This window comes from Ceratosolen solmsi, unplaced genomic scaffold (assembly GCF_000503995.2).
Source record: "Ceratosolen solmsi marchali unplaced genomic scaffold, CerSol_1.0 scaffold39, whole genome shotgun sequence".
Lineage (NCBI taxonomy): Eukaryota > Metazoa > Arthropoda > Insecta > Hymenoptera > Agaonidae > Ceratosolen > Ceratosolen solmsi.
In genome coordinates, this window is record NW_011948433.1 from 2,556,361 (window position 1) to 2,574,523 (window position 18,163).

Consider the following 18,163-nt stretch of genomic DNA (forward strand, 5'->3'; position numbering starts at 1 on the left):
GTAAAAAAAAAAAAAAAAAAAAAAAAAAATCAAGTGTCTTGGGCAGTAAGTATGTCTTACTGGCTAATTTGAAAGCTATTAGACCCAGTAATTTGTGACGAAGCGGATATATAAATGCGAGGGAATATAGTACAGAGGCCATAACTTGTATCGGCCCGAGGATTTGCCGAGAGATAGCGGCACAATGGGAGGAGAAAGCGCGCGATATCTCTAATTTCGGCTCATGTGTAATCAGCTCTCATCGCCCGGCCGCTAAACAATAACACGAGAGGCGCGACGCGGCCTTTGTGATTCAGCCCGATGAAAATATTAAGTGCATAGAGAGTAGCACGGCGGCCGCGCAAATATTTATTCGCCCGGTGGTACGAGATAAAGCGACGGCGAGAGGGGCGGGAGAGCGTGGCCGCGGTAGAAGAGTCAGAGAGAATTCGGCGCTTTACGATTTGGCGAATTTTGCATTCGGGGGTCTCACAGGATTATTTCAGTGCTGGCCTCGCGCGGAATATCCGGCCGCGGACGCTCGCCGAGTAAAAATCCTGGGTTAAACTTAAAACGCGCTTTCACAACCGAGGCCGACCGAGGCGCCTCACTTTTTCTTCTGCCCTAGTATTATCGATGGAGCAGCGTCGATGAATTTCTCCCTCCGTAATCGAGCGTTTTATGGCCGCTGGGACGGGGTTTGGGGAAGAAGTAGGGTAGCGGGAAAAGGATCGATCGAGGGATTAGATTATTGTCCATTGACATTAGATTTTTATAATATCTTGTAATTGCCGTTGGGCGATGTTGGCTAAAGATAGCTAGCTGCTATCTTGACATACTTGATTACCTTAATGTGTACTTAGATAAAGTTTGTGTATTTGATTGGGATACATTGGCGCTAGGGGTATGCAAAAACTGTACTTATTTATGATTTGCAAATATTTGTATCTATTAATTGATTTTTGTATGTTGCCGATAGATAGAGCGACTACGGGTATTTCAATGCTCCCATTATCATATCTTTCTTCAATGCGATTATTTTAAGAAGAAAATATTAAATTCTATTTCCATTATTGTTAAATATGGAGCGAGCTATTTTTAGATGAAAAATTAATATCGAGTCATTGTACTCAATAGTAGGCTATGTGATGTGATGGGAGTAGAAATATTTATATGATGCGAAGTAGAGTTGCGGAATTGTAACAATCGTGTTTGCAAATCTTATTTCCTTTAACGAATCGGGCGGAATATCGTAAACATTTTCAGGTATTATTTTTAAATCGCACGAGATACGTGCGACTAACGCGCAATGCCACGGGGCACTAAATCGAATATAGAAAACATTCGTGTGTTTCAACTATCGTGCCATTTGAATTTCATGAGCATGTACAAAGTAAAGAATATATGAATACATGGCCGAGCTTTATTGTATAAATAGTATAATAGATATATCGAGTCTTTTGTTAATCGGTGATCCACCCAAGACTTGTTGATTCGGACCGAGATTGTGGTGTAAAATAAATGGCTCGAGTTTACCAGCTTTTACATGTAGCGAAAGAAGCTCATTGTGCAGTCGAAACGGAATTTCAATCTCTTCCGTGACGACGTTTTCAGAAAATCTGCCCTCGTGAAATCTTATTTTATCTCTACTCGGTTAGTTTTGTTCGCCTCTATATTTACGTTATTAATAACGACGCCCAAGTTCGCTTTTAAAAATTGGCGTTTGAACGAGTTTTTACGTGGATTGGAAAATACCGTAGTCTTCCATTATTTTAATGTGTTAAAGTAGTAATTTTTTATAGAAACCTTTCGGTCTTTATTACGTATTGCTGCACTTTTTCGTAAATACGGTATGCGAAATTAAATTTTATAATGCACTATTAAAAATAATAATATTTTCTATTTTATTTTTAACTGCGCCAAATTTCTCGATTCATTTTTTTTTTTTATAGAATATAAAATTGCGATATAAATTGATATTATTATCGCGAATCCAGTATAAACTTCATTCATGATAACTAATGAAAATAAATGTTTAGCTTTTTATCAATGCTTTTAAAAAGCTGAGCTTCAAAAGAGTCGCACGTTATCGTTAAGCATAAAAATACAAAGTTAAAAAATTAATTGATTTTCTAGCTCTTTTCAAAGTTTTTTTTGCTCTTCAGCTTAGTTTTATTCGACATTTTAGCCGAGGGGTTGCCGGTTAACAAAAACAGAAAAAAAACAAAAAAAAACAAAAAAAAAAAAGAAAAAAAAACAAAAAAAAAAAAGAAAAACAAGAAACAAAAAAAAGTACAATTAATCATCTTAGTTGCAAATAATCGTCTTTGTAAGACAATCCTTATAATTCAGAAAAAGTCAAACATTACCCGATTCAATAAGGAAAATTGACAAATAGATAAAAACAAACTTATTTCAAATACATTCATAACAAATATATTATTATATTCAATTAGCAAAATTATATTTTATAAGCAGATATTTCTTCAATAATTAACTGGCATTAAACGCATGAATTTTATGCATTCAACAGACTTAATTGCGAGCTTTTAAGTTAACAACAATGGCCAACTGAGAATAGGTCGCGATCGATGTCTCGTACATTGCATTTCTGACAATGCAAACAAAGCAAGTTAAGTGGGGGAAACTTGCCACTGAAGGATTATTCGTTAATTCGTTAATTACACAGGAGATTTGCATCGGAGATCGCACACGAGATGTCGCGTATCCTCGGCATCAATAACGTCAAGCACATTAGCTCGTACAAAGAGTGACCTTCATCGAGGATGACAAAGATACGTGCGATGCCATGCCTCTTGAAGAGGAAGCTTTTATTATCACTGTCGGTTTTATTCGTACGTATATACGTGATATTAAGTTCAAGCGCATGGGCCAGAGCTTTTTCATCTTCTTCTTCTTCTTCTTATTATTATTATTATTATTATTATTACTTTCGACAAGCCATTGTCCCATTAACGAAAAGCCAGGCCAACTCTCACGTCTTTTTTAATACTCTCAACCTCTAGACATATCTCATGCTTTTAGTCGGTAACTTCTCTTTTTGTAATTAAAAGTATTTGTGCATTTTGAGTTTACGACATTATTCATAAGACACAAGAGATATCTTTTGTACAATGTTCTAAGCCCTATGTGTACAAAATAGTTTCAATTATAAAAACGAAAGTACGGAAGAAAAATGTGTATATAGCATCGCGCTTCCCTTGTTTCCTTATTTGACGTTTTTTTTTTGTTTTTTTTTTGTTTTTGATTTTAGTAAAAAAAAGTGTCTTTCACGTGTTACTTAAAGAAATATCTCGAAATGTTTTTGATTATGAGATACTTAACCTCATAAACATTATAAAATTGACCGTTTAAATAGCGATTAAAGCGTGTTTTGTATTCTATTTAAAAGATTTACTTGCCGTTTAAATGAAAATCACATAATTATTATCTTAGAATTTCAGAACAATTAAGAATTTCTATTAAAATATTTAATGTTCTCATGAATTTATCTTTATTATTTATTAGTTAACGATAAATCATAATACATCTTTGAGTTTTATGCGAGCCGATCACTCAATGACGAATAATGTCTCATCTAATAATAATTTTTCTAATATCACTTATAAATTAGCATTTTCTTTGAAAGGAAACATTCGTAATAATATGAGTCGCCCGTTCAATCAGTTTTAGTTCTTATCACCGCTATTGGGCAAATAAGTTCGACACTTTAAAAAGGTCAGGATAATTAATGCATTGAGCTCAATTAAACAGTCTGTTATATAATGGTCGAGCTTTTTGTTAATTTGAAAAGTAAAATTTCGCAAAGCTGTGATCAAATACGATATCTTTTCCCAATTCAAAATTGGATTAGCAGAAGTTGGGTTCACGTACTTCGGCAAGCTTGCGTGTGTAGAAAAATTTTAAGAAGCGTGAAAGAGAGAGAGAGAGAGAGAGAGAGAGAGAGAAAGAGAGATGGAGACAGACAGAGAGGAACGGAAGGGAGAAGAGAGGTGGTGTCGAGGAAGAAAATAGAAGCGTCAGCCTTGCTCGTAGCCGTCATTTACTCGCATAGAGTGGAAAAGAAATTAACAGGCGGCTCGAGTAAACGAGGAAGACGCCGGTCTCTATAACAGTAAACAACGATTCTATTGGCTCGGGACACACTTTTTCACTAATAGTTGCGAAAATACGCTTCGCTCATTTACTTCCTTTTCTCTCTATTCGTGAAGACGGAGCGATAGATAGATAGATATATGGATAGATAGAGATAGATAGATAGATAGATAGATAGATAGGTAGGTAGAAAGAGAGGGAAGAAGCTTCGCGTGAATTTTTAATCAATCTGTCAAGTGTCGGTATGAGTCTGGTAAGAAGAATTCAAAAAGTATCAATTAGTGCGTGCATTGACTGTCAATGCGGAGTATTTCGAAAGCTTTACTGCTTGCAAAGTACGGCGATACGGTTTTGTTATTGGCGAGTCATTCGCCTCGAACGCGCTAGAAATCGCTAAATATTTACCTTCTCGTATGCCGTAGTCGTATAGCCCTTAGAAACTCAATCCTAGAAATGCTCGAGCGTACATGTATGAGAGAGAGAGAGAGAGAGAGAGAAAGAGCGACTCGTGTGGCTAGATACGGAGGCGCGACGGAGCTTTTAAAGTACTGAGCTTGCGGGGCGCGCGAGTCCAGTGGCCCGTCACCAGCTGATTATCGACGATATCCCCGGCGGATACCCGGACGTAGAATCGGATACTGATACTCGCGTGGCCGCGCTGGTGAACCGGAGCCGCGCTCTCGTCCCTTTTATTTTTAGTGCACCGGCCGCCGTGGCCGTTGACGGCTTCCATTTTCCAGCGGGACGTTTATTTTCGACCTTGCGCTCCCACCCCCGCTGGCTCCTAGCCCCGTGCTGCCGCCTCTCGCGTGGATGGGCGAACTTGAGCTACCCGAGACACCTTCCGGTGGCAGTTTACCGACACGCGGAAGCGGGCGTCGGTAATGGGAGCTCGGCATCCGGGCGGCGGATAAGGTGAACGATGACGGCCCCTGCCGTACCCGTCCGGGGTTGAAGAAGGGGGAGGCTCCACCGCCCCCTCCCACCCACTTTTCACCATCGCGTCCTTTTTTCGCTCCGCTAGATGCACCGTTTTCGCTTGCCCACGAGATTAGCTCGGATAGTAAGTCGGCGAGTAACTTCGTTGCTACCAAGATTGCTGCTACCTTATCTTGAACGAAGTGCTTTTTGGTTGGAAGTTTCGTAAAGTTTGTTGGAATACATTGGCCTGTGCAAAGTGATAGGAGCACGCGCGTTGGCTCCTTCCATTAAATTAAGTTCATTAGATGCGACTTTTTGTTTGGCTATTGGATATTTTGTTATAATTGCTTCTCACTTCTCAGGCGAGAAAGCCATTGAATTACGCATTCTCCCTATCCATACTTTCGCATCTTGAAATTGCACTTCGCAGCCTTACGTACTCTCTTCTTATGGCTATTACTTGTGTATTCTGGAGCGTAAAAATGTAAAAAGGAAGTCCGGAGGGTAAAGAGACTTTAGAAGCGTACGCAAAATATTATGCGAATGCCGTAATAACGTGAAGTTGTTCGCGGCCGTGATAACTAGGCTAAGACAAGGAACGTCGTAATAAAAAAAAAAACAGAAAAACATATATCCCGCATCGTCTCGCTATCTATTATTGCGCAAGCGGAAGAAAAATTTATATTCTACTTGCCGAATGAAGCGAGCGGCAAGGTTTTACGAACCTTGGAGATGAAGAATATCGGGTACACGAGAGATGGATATAGAGACGAAGTTTACCATCGATCATTTGAATGACCGTTTTCTGAGTAAGATCAAATGAGACTGTACTGGTATCAGTCGATGACGTAATAAATTGCGTATTCGTAAGGATGTATAAGTCCATGTGCAACTCATGCAAAACATCATTCTGATAATTATTATAGTGGCGTATTAGAGTTGAAGTCTGGAATACAGATTAACGAAGTCTTTAATTATATATACGTTGGTGGCTCATTCGAATTAGCTTCAAAACATATAAAAAAAAAAAAAAAAAAAAAAAAAAAAAAAAAAAAACAAAGACAAAAATCCCGTCGAGTAATATTGCAAATTGAGGACATGAGTTATACTACAGATTAGTGTTAAATGATCTCGTTTCAATTTGTTAGAATTAAAACAAATATTTATAATGCATTATAAATTATTGTGTGCGTATATGGTATGTTTTTGTGCGTATGTGTGTGTGTGCGCTCGTATGCGTGCGTAGATTTTTTTAAAGCAACTAATTCGTGTATAAATAAATTTAATACGAAGGTAGTTTTTGGATGTATGCCAGGTAAAAAGGGAGTTAGAAATATGACTTTTGTAGAAATAATAAATCATAACTCTGCACCAAAGTTATTTAAAAAAAAAAATACGCCATTCGTCGCGTTAATTATGAAATATGTTCGTATTTCGAGTGTATAAAAACTTACCTCGCGAAGTAGTTTCAAATCATCGTATTAAGCGAATGAAATTTACAATTATTTCTTTATTACTTAATAATATTCAAGAATATTTCCAATTGTCAAACCATCGTGTTAAATGCTCTTATGCCTAAATAATGTGCATTCATTATTCATTGAAATTGTTGTAAATGATGATAAATAAACAACATAAAAATGTTTGTTATTGCCACTTATATAGGTAGTATATATAATTTATATATAATTTTGGTTTTTTTTTTTATTTTTATTATTTTTTTTTTGTTTTTGTTTTTGTTTCATTGTAATAAAAGTCAACCAGTTGCATGAAAGTAGGTGGTCGAAGAGACTATTATGAAACGAGAATAGCTCTGCATAAAGTATCCGCTGATTTTGCCAATCTTAGGCTAAAATGCATATGCACACGCGTAATGGAGAAATCGTTATTCAAATTAGCATTATTGGGTTTTATGATATTTTATACATTCTGAACGTCCAGCGAATTTTTGACGAATGACCCAATATATTATGTCACTCTACTTAACCTGACAAGAGACGGGGATTAAACGTTAAAATTTCTACTGATTTTCAGTTGAAAAATCATTGGATTTGTTGGATTTTTTCGAACAAGTTTAGTCGAATATCACGATATTATTCACATACTTTCGTTTTTCATGGTATTGAAATGTCAAGACCGACAAGTCCACACTATTATCACTAATCAATGATGAAAAAAAGTGAATTTTCTCAATTCTAAAATCTAAATTTCGTCGAGATTAATCGTGCAGCTTTAGTTTAATTCAAAATCTTAAATTATAATGGAAAATTCGAAAAAGAAACGTTGAAAATGGTATAAAATCTAATTATAATTTATGTATCTCATTAATAGACCATTCGTCCCTAAACAATGTACAAGAAATTAGAGGATTTAAGAAAATTTCTGTTTTACTACATTTTCTCATTTACTTAAGAAGAAAAAACAAGCTTTTCTTTTGGTTCTACAGACTAAATAATCCTCGCTAATTCTCTAATTAATCCTCTAATTAATTGCCCGGTGTAGTTCAATTAATTTAATAGTGGTGCGCAGCATAATAGTGGCGATAAATATACCGTAACTATTATTCTTGCAACGCCGCATTGTAATGCGCTACTTAGGGAATAGGCAAATCGTCGGCGAATGTTGCTTGATGTAAAAAGATATGGATACTCACCCGGCTTGTTGTCCGCCTTGGGCGGCCTCCTTTCGTTGGGGGGCCCTGTCGATAGGGCCCCGAGCTGTGATCCCTTGGAGTACCAAAAACGTGCGCTGTATCAGCTGTAATGTGAGAAAACAGAGGGGCAAATGAAAACAAACTCGATGGCACTCGGCCATGAAAACCGTCTGTCCAGTGCAATCGCACAAAAAGCTCGGGCGAAGCTAAAATTAAAGCGACGCGCGAACGACAAAAGCCTTGGCTGGCGAGCGCGAAGATGTGCAATGTTACGTACGCGCGTTTACGCGTGTGCGTTCCTACCCGCGCGCTCCTGAGCTAGCGTCAGTGTGAGCGTGAGCGTGCGCGCGTGAGAGAGATAGATCGATCGATAGATAGATAGATAGATAGATAGATAGATAGATAGAAAGAGAGAGAGAGAGAGAGAGAGAGAGAGAGATTGGGAGAGAGTGAGAGAGAGTGAGAGAGTGAGTCAGGCAGAGTGAGAAGAGTGGGGGAGGGGCTGGGGAAAGGTAAGACTCGCAGACCGAGTACTTCGGCGTACTCCATCGAGACAAAGAGACAATAAAAAGAATGAATAGTGTCAAAGAGCAAATCACCCATGCGCTTCTTTTATCGTGCGCTACTAAGAGCCCGAGGGTGTCGATGTCAGGCGCCTAAATATAGCATTGATTGCTCTTGGGGACTTTGCACGCAGCGTTTCTCCTTTCACACGTACGGACTCACTATTCTCCGATGGATCGTGGATGCAGTCAGTGTCGCCCCAGTCGTCACCGACGTGGCCCTCGATAAGTCAGCGCCGCGCGGGACTTTGACTTCGGCCCTCCCCGAGTGCTTTCCCGGTAAAAGAGACGCCATGGAGAAAAGGAAGGAGATCTTAATGACTGTTAGACCGGAGATCTTTGCCATTGTGCTTAAGTCACTCTGGATTTCGATATTACTTTTTGTACTTTTCAGAAGGAAGATAGGACGATTCGATCGTATTGGGATTGTTTAAGATTAAGAGGCACGAGGTATCATCATCCACGAGGTTTCTTTTCTTTTCTTTTTCTTTTTTTTTTTGTGTCCTAAGAACGGCTAACAAAATTATGCCCAGGATGCGCTTTGTGTACGGCAACTTGAGTCTGATAAACCGTAAAATTTATCTCCTACGTTTCGACGTTTATTGTATTAAAAATAACTTTAGATGTATATGTATGGCGGCTGGTGTTTCGATATTTCGTGGATGACTTGAAATATTAAAATAAAAAAAAAAAAAAAAAAAAAAAAAAAAAAAAATGAATTTACGAACTAATATGATAAAGATGACATTATTTTTTAATACTTATTATGAAAGTTTGACAGGAGTTGGGCGGATGGATTATCTTTATTAAGTATTTCGCTATGGCGTACGTTAATTCTCTGGAAAATGAAGTTTTTCCTTAATTGCTACTTTATTCTTGCTACGTTTATTCGCCTTTGCTCACCGTATACTTAATTAACAAAGAACGAGGCAAATTACAAAAATAATTCTTATCCGCGGCGTTGCTTAAGAGAAAAACTAACGGGCATTAAAGTAGCTTTTGGAAAACATAGAAACATAATCACCGCTGAGTAAGGGTGTGATGAGCCCATTTAAAGCACTCGACAATGGCAATAACAATTCATCCTCTCGGCTTTTCATAAATCACTTTCCTCCAGCCCCTCGGCTGCCGTCTCTTTTTTCCTTCGTGTTTGTCGGCACTTGATAATATAACGTGCGTCAGGTGTCAAGGTCGCGTGCTATCTGCACTTTGAGAAATTGATAGCGAAACACCGACGTGTGCGAGGATTTCATTTATCAAGGCCGGAAAGTGTTGCAGGAAAGCAACGTTTTGACGCTACGAAGAACGAAAAGTTCGTTTCGTATCGGCAACATGTGGCCGACAAAGCTTATATTGTACATGTCCTGATCAGTCGTCCTGTCCGTCGAATGTTTTCTCAGAGGACGCGAGGTACACATTCGTATTGCGCTAATGCCGATGGCTAATTACACGTTTCGTTGGTTATGAGTCGATAGCGTTGAATGTCTTTCACGAAATCTTTTATTCGAATTGCTTGGTCGAAACTCTCTAGTTTTTTTACTCCGCCTTGGTTCGTATTTGCACCTTGAAAAGAGTTAAGAATATAGGAAGTTGGCAAGAGTTGCTTTGGAAAATGTCAAGTGCGAACGATGTTCCGACGAATAATAGCTTTGGATATATTTATTTTAGCTCCTACACACAATCGTCATGTTTATAAGAATTTTCAATGAATCATAATAAAGGCTTATACGATTGATTAAGATTTTTAACTTTAATTTCTCGATCTTTGTGAATTATATTATCATAAGCATTTCTTAACTGCTATTTCATTTATTATTGTATTCATACATTACTCTTTGGCAAATATGTAAATTACGAAAAAAACGATTAAATTATTTTAATATTCTGATATTATTTTACTTGAGCTGACCACCGTGATAATTTGATCGTTTATTATGAAGAAAAGCATTTTCTCAGTTATTCGCACAATAATTGATAACGGATGAATGCCCTAATTGATTGCTCGGTATTGCTTAACTACAGCAAGATTTATATTACGTAAATGCAGTTATTTATGCCAACATTATAAATTAAGATATTAATATATTTTAAGCGATAGGTCAATGGTTTTATAAAATTTCTATAAATGCTATAATGAGATATTATTAAGTAAAAGTATGTTAGAGATTAATCATCCATTGCACGATAAGATAGTTTGAAGAATACATAATTGTTGTGCCAATTTGTAATATGATACGTAATATATCAATCTCGTTATTGATTATCAATTAGAAAAATTAGAAAAAGACTAATTTATCATCTATCAGGTTGCATAATCCACATTTCGAAATTGCACTTGCAAAAACTAGAAGCAAAGATAATTTTCGATTACCATATGTTCCCTATTATTCGGCCGAGATGAATTAAAATGTAAAAGCCTAGGCGCATGCATGTAGAAATGCACCCCACGTGCGCGCGCATACACGTTTGCACTCGAATACTCGTAACAGTCGTAAAGAGAAATGACAAAATGGGGGAGAAAAATTAAGCCAGTGACATTTAGCTGAATGAGGCTCGGTCATGAACGATACCGTCAAATAACAAATATTAACGTTTAATTTACATAATTATTCATTAATATTATTCTATAATTATTACTTTAATAATTTTAAGCATATTAGTTCAGTTTGACTGAATTTGTAATGAAATCAAAGAATTGTTATACAATTATTTTATAAAATTTACTTTTTTATACGATAATACTCTCGGTACATTTTTAATTATATCATTTTCAGAACTATTTTTTAATATATTTATGTTTTTTTAACATTTATCTTAAGTTGAGAAAAATGTCCATTGTAGATTGTCGATATATTTGGACAATTTTGAAGTAGTGAGGTATCCCTTATTATATTTCATAAATAGATGTCTCATAATGCGCTCAGTACTTGCACCGCGTAATTTTCTCGAATAAAGCAGCTATTTCTCGTATTAATAATCGAATATCATATTAGTCAGCGAAATTTCGTGGCTCTAAATAACCGCCGTAGTTTCCAATTTCGACCTGACAATTGATAATAATATATAAGATTATACGATAGTGCTTGATTTGTGGGTAATTTACGATTGCCAGATCATGAAAATGAGCGGGTCAGTATTCATTTCGCGGAGATTTTATTCATTTCGCGTAGATTTTAAGCACATAAAAACGAAAAAAGAAAATCCAAACATAGCAACTAATCATCGAAGAGAAAAGCTTTCGTTACAAAAAACACTTGATAAGCGATCCCGAGTCTCTTTGTACTTAAGCGACCATTCTCTCTGCTTTTATTTCATCAATTTTTTTTTCATTTTCCCAGCTGTTCATCCATACATGTATATTCTTCCTTTCAGTCGCGTTTAACCACATGCCTGCACACACATGCTGATCAAGTCTCTCTCTCTCTCTCTCTCTCTCTCTGTGTGTGTGTGTGTGTGTGTGTGTGTGTGTGAGCGCACGCGCGAGAGAGAGAGAGAGAGAGAGAGAGAGAATCAGGCATTGAAAATACGAAGACGTGTCGCATTCAAATCGGCAAAAAAAGGATTTTAAAGAAAGGGGTGGGAGTGAAGCCGGATAAAGATAAAGGGCGCGCGAGAGTGGGAGCACGCCGCCGAGGAAAAGAGAGGGTACAGGTAATCGGATACTCGGCAGCCATATTAGACCAGCAGCCGGACAGAAGAGCACCTCGAGTAGCTCGGCCCCGCGGCCACTTTCGGAGTCGCGACGCGACCTGGAGTTTCCTATCCATTCTCCGTCGCATCTCCGCTACTTTCTTCGTCTTCGCTATTCTATCCGATGCCGCTGGACGTCACGACTCTTTTTTCTTATTTACCACCTGCGTGCAAGATTATTACCTCCCGGGGCGCGGAGATGAATGTGTAACGACGATTAACGAAGTAGTGTTTTTAATTGCTAGCTGCTTTCCCTCATTTTCATGCATCTTTCATGCGACCTCGACCAATACTCACCTGCTGTTAAAGCTATATTAGGTATGATTTAACCAACGCTTAATCCATTCAATGCCGTCACTCGTTCGCGTGCACGTGTAAACGTGGGTATGTGCGTATAGGATAAACCGTTAAGTCCTTCACGATGTCCTATCGATCAGCGCTTATATTTCGAAAAAATATATAATTTTGAGCTTTGAAATGTATCGCATCCAAACTCGGAACGCGAACGTCTCGTCATTTACGCTGGCATTATTATGATTATTATTTTGAATAACCAACTCAGTATTAAGTCGACAAAAAGTTCCTTATGAATATGAATATGCATTTTATGTATATAAAAATACATTGAAATAAAAGAATAAATAAAATTTGGAGTTAAAAAGTACATTTGCATAATATGAACGGATTATAAATCGATCGATCTCTCTATCGAAGACGGAACATGTATATGTTGTATATGTGATTAAAAATTGCTACAACTTACTCACTCAAATATCATTATTATAAAATGTTGGCATTCTAATAATTTCCGACACTATATGTTTATTTGTAATACATGTATGGTTTAAACAATTAGGTATTGGAGGTATGAAATTTACATTTCATAGCAGAAAATTTTGCATTTTGAAATATTGGCAAAATATTTGAAGTTAAAAATAAATTTATAAATTATTCATCCTGCATAGTAAATTGGCTAGCCTTTTACCTTTCTATAAGGTTAATAAATAACCGTGGAGCGGAGTGATAAATCGATTATGTCATATGTAAAACCTTATTAATTATTTCTAGAATTAAGGTTTAAAAATAATTAATCTTTTTCATTAATAAATTCATAAGTTATTGTATCAAGGTCGTCAAGGTTAAAATTTAATTTGTTTAATCATTTAATAAACTCGTCTTATGTTTATTCGTGACATTGTACTTATAAATAAAAATTGTATATTTAATATAAAGCATATTTAAAAAGCAAAGATCTGGTTCTTAATCCATTTAAATTTTCTGGTTCTTATTCCTATGTAAATGTTAATGCTTTGAAAAATCGATAACTTGAAAATAAGAATTCTCACTTAATTATTAAATGCATTTAGTCAAGTAAAAGCTATTTATTCTTATCGTAGCGTTTACAATTAATTCTATATTAATATACTCTTGTTATCAAAATAATAAATAAATAATTTATAATTTTTCCTTTCTTTTTTCGTTTTTATAAAAATATCGTAATTTGTATACTTTGAATGGCAACAAATTACATTATTATTCACAATATTTTCCTTAATTTTTATTAAGGAAAATCATTTAATTTCCGCTAACGCTAAAAAGTTCTTTAGCTTTTTCTCAGCGAATTCCATTTTATAAAGAAAAGAGTTTCCCCGAGATGACAGTGCCCATAGTAATGAATAACATTTTAATTTGAATGCTGGGATTTTATATATTTGCATAATATGTAAAAAATTTGTGATTCTTAGAAATCCTTAATTCTTGTAAATCAAAGTAAAAAATAAAGCGTAATTGGAATATTCGAAGATGTATTCCCCCCCCCCCCCCCCCCCCCCCCCCCCCCCCCCCCCCCCCCCCCCCCTTTTTCAATACTAAATTTAATAATTTGTAAAAGTCTGATTGAAACTGTAGAGCTCTTCGGAGACGACGGATAGATGAGTCACATTTAGAAATGCCATCTTCATTACGAAAGTCCACTTCTCGAAACATCACGAGTACACGGCCGATGAAAATTTGCCCGCTTTAACGGAAAAAGTGCTAAGCAGCTTAGGGAATCGAGGAAGGACGATTGAGTGGGGGAATGAAATTTGCCGATTACGCCGCAGTTTGAAGGATCGTATTTAAAGGATAGAGCGTTTGAGCGGGGAAATCGAGCATCTGAACGAAGCGACCGAGATTTTCAACGTTGAACGTTAATGCGCCGATGATAGAGGCACGTCGGCCATGCAACTTCGGCGTCGCTGTTACCGTTTTAGTAACCAAGCATCGTCGGCGAAGACTACGCGGAGCTTCGGTGCCCGTGTGCGAGTACGTGCGTGCGCGCGTGCGTGCGTGAGTGCGTGCGCCGCGTGCGTGCGTGCGTGCGTGCGTGCATGCGTGCAGCACTTCGGATTATCTAACACTTAAATTTAGAAGGGACGGGACACGATCCACGACGACTCAACTTTACAGCCCTGACGAGCGCGGCTCACGTACACCACGCCTTTCGTGATTTTATGTCTTCGAGTATATTCAGTTACTTCTTTAAAGGCAGGAGGGAGCCTTGCTCGCTTCTTTTAATGGAAATCTCTGCCATCGGAAATTGTTTGGATTTTTATTTTCGGACCTAGTCGATCACGGGCCACGATATCGATATTTTAAGCTCATCGATGATTCCTTCGATTATGATTTTTATTACCTTGCGCATGCGACGAAACTCCATAGATTTCACGTTCTTAAGTTTGTGAGAAACAATGACGAAGATGCTTCAGGGAAACAAAGATAAAGAACAAAAAACAATAATAAAAACAAAATATAAGAAAGAGATAGAGGAACAAAAATTTTCTTTTAAAGTAGAACGATCAAGAGGATTTCCAGTATAGTAAAATTTTTACAATATACATTAGCCTTTTTTTCCACCATGCGACAATTGCAAATTGGCTAGGAATTCACTTTGTAAAATCCAGCGCCAATAATGTTTTACATTAGTCGAGTAATTTATATCGTTAGCTCTGAAATTGCTGAAATAATTATTTTTAATATATAAATAAAGGTCTTGTCCTTTTCGTTCGACATAATAAAATAGCCTCAATTTGTTTAAAAAGTTAAGTTTAGCTGTTTGAGTGCGGATATATGTCAATTGTAAATTTAGCATATGACACATAACTTACAACTGCATGTTTAATTTAAAGCGTTAGCAGTTAACATAACTTAACGCGCGCCAATGAAATGTATTTAAATTTTCGACTTGAAAAATAAATTGTCCTGGCTCTTAAGTACCTAAATGGAAATTGATCTCATTGTAGTATACTTATGCGAATCGATTTTATCGTCATTGGTCGATAAAATAATATTCCACGTCCAGCAGCGGAAAGCCGGCCCAAGCCAGGTGCGCAATCTCATTGCGAAACGAAGGAAGAGAAAGGGGCGAAATCATCGGTGATAGGATCACTGTCACTCAAGCTCTCGTGCATCCAACGATTCTCTGTTGCAACAAACGATATTCAAGACGGCACTTGCACTATATTTTTTCTATCAGCGCGCACGGGATCACAGAAAATCTGAGGTGACGGTGGCTGCAGCGGCGAGGGCGGCGGCGGCGGCGGCGGCGGTGGCGGTGATGGTGATGGTGACGGTGGCGGCGGCGGCGGCGGTTGCGACCTCAGCATCCACCCGATAATGCCGGTCATAATTCCCGCAGTGCCGTTCTTTCACCGGATCACCAATAACATTACCAACCTCCTATACTCCCCCGATTCTATCACTCACCCTCACCCACACCCTCACCCTCGCCCTCGCCCTCTCACTCTCATTCTCTCTCAAATCTCTCTCTAATCTCTCTCTCTCTCTCTCTCTATCTCTCTCTCTCTCTCTCTCTCTCTCTATCTATCTATCTATATATCTATCTATATATCTCGATCTATCTCCATCTATCTCTATCGCTTTCTCTCACTGACGCCCTACGCGTGAATCGGCCGTAAAACTTCGCTCGCCCTTTTATTCACGTAGAGTGACAAAATTTGCGAGCAACTAATACCGGGGATACTGGCGATTTTCAGTTCGTAAACGCGCGTGATTATTGGAAACGTACCGCGTTCGTCCGGGCCGGATGGCCGCCCGTCTGAGAGTGAATGTCTTATTAGTTATTTCTGGCGTCGGGCTACTCCTCTTCTTCCACTACTGTCTTGCCTCTCTTTGCCACCTCTCGCTCTTCCCTATTTCACTCTTTTCTTTTCTATTTTACCTCTTGCCTCGTTTTCATCCTCCCTTGACGCGATCGCGAGACGTCATGCTTCCTTTTTCTTGGGCTACTTCTCGTCGGCTCTCAACACAGCCCGACGATCCTGCACTTTGGCGTCTCTTTTATTCTTAAAAGCCGATAAGAGAATGGGAATTGCCATGCCTTATAAGAAACCTGCCCTTTTCCAGCTTTATTTTCAAAAAGATTTTTAAAGGGAGTGGGGCAACGTCAGTTTTAATGAAAAGAAAAAAAGAAAGAAAAAGGAAAAAAAAAATCGAGAAAGCACAATTTCGCTCGTTCGCTTCTATTATTACCATTATTGCATCAATTTACATAATTTTCTTTAGTTTTATGCTGAGAAACCTTATTTGAAACCTGAATAGAATGTATCTTAATGCGAACATGGTTACGAGAATTTGTCATATTTTTCTTACTCTCAGGTTTACGGAATGCAAAAATTTATTATTATTTCCAAGAGAAGAAGCTCAGAATAGTCGATTAATTTTATAAAAATGCCAGTTAATCATGTTTTAGAGCGTAGAGAAGAATATTAGCTTTTTTTTTTTTTAAAGTCTTTTAGATCAAAGCTTTTTATTTAATCAACGAATGGGCTTGATTGTTGTCTCCTTTATAATTTAACCAAGTAAAGGGTAATTTTGCGTCTTTCTTCAAATCCATCCATTTTTATCCAATGATTAAAATATGTGACTATTATTTTCGATCGTATTTTGCTTTATTTGTAATGATGCCGTGGAGGCATAATTTTTAGAAGCTAAAGAAAGAAAGTATAGTATACGCTCGAGGAATGTGGCGAGTCGAAAATAAATCAGTTGCTTTGTACAACCGATGCAGTTCGCGAATGATATAAGATTTTAATTGCAATACCGTACTTTGTATGCAATGAAGAATAATTTAAACGACAACAATTTTAATTGCATATATTATGTATACATGCATATATATATATATATATATATATGTGATATATATAACATAAAAAACATATATATATATATATATATATATATACATACTTGTGTAGAAATAAAAAAAACTTTCATGATCAATTGATTTAGCTAATAAGCTACGAACGTTTTTAAAATTGTCATCAAATTGCTATGGTTATAATTATTTAATTTTTTAGCTTTTGCTTGAGAGAAATTTATTATTATGTAGTTTATTTAATAGTGAAATAAAAAATTTTTGCTTTTGTCCCAGTTAACATTTTTATTAGAAATCGAATGCAGCATAAAGCCAACTTTATTTGCAATAAAGATATTTTCATCGTAAAGCATTGAAAAACGATTGGGCTTGACCTATCTATATATACTATTTAGTATTGGTGATATGAAAATCAAAATTAATATATTGAAATAGAATTGATAATTGACACTTTAAATCTGTTTATTAAATTTAAATTATCTTGTACAGCACCGTTCGATATTTCAACGATATCAACATATTTTTAAACGCTAATTTATAGCACGTAATTTAAAAATAATTTAGATCGAGTATAGAGTATCTTTACATGCTTAACTTGCATGAAGAAATAAATTATTATTATGCATAAAATGTATCGATGCCAATCTCAATTAATAATATTTATTTCATGTCTTGTAACCGGCTTCACTTTTTTTCTTCTTACCGCTAACGATACTTTTTAAATTACTTTATTTTTAATGTCTATATTCGTGAATAATAGTGTTTTTACAGTAATTGAACAAATGATTATAAGTAAATTGGATCATCAATAAAGCATTTGATAAATTATGGTATTATCCAAGGATTATTATTGCAGTACTATATACCAAGGACATGCATAAGACAATACTTTGACAAAATCAGCGATATATGTTTTATTTTCTTTTTATGTGTGTCTAGCGAATACATTATTTGTAATAGAACTGGGAAAAGAGAAAGAATTTATTTGACAAAAATCTAAGAAGACTTTAGTTTTTTATTTTTATTTTATCGTGCCACAAGTGAAACATTTTATTGTACATTAATTTCTAGGTATAGATTCGT

The 18,163-nt window shown here is 36.6% G+C and overlaps 1 protein-coding gene across 7 annotated transcripts in view; it reads right to left on the bottom strand.

Moving 5' to 3' along the window:
- The window catches only part of tn (tripartite motif containing protein thin), a 50,302-nt gene extending 34,220 nt beyond the window's left edge, over positions 1 to 16,082 (bottom strand). For 5 of the 7 annotated variants that reach the window (XM_011502521.1, XM_011502520.1, XM_011502519.1 and 2 more), the window contains exons 1-2: positions 15,989 to 16,081; positions 7,670 to 7,773 (exon numbers count right to left, since the gene is read on the bottom strand). The gene's annotated coding sequence lies outside the window, so the exon portion shown is untranslated. Of the gene's footprint in view, positions 1 to 7,669; positions 7,774 to 15,988 lie in introns of all 7 variants that reach the window. The other 2 variants (XM_011502516.1, XM_011502515.1) reach the window with 1 other exon arrangement.
- Positions 16,083 to 18,163: the final 2,081 nt, after the last annotated feature.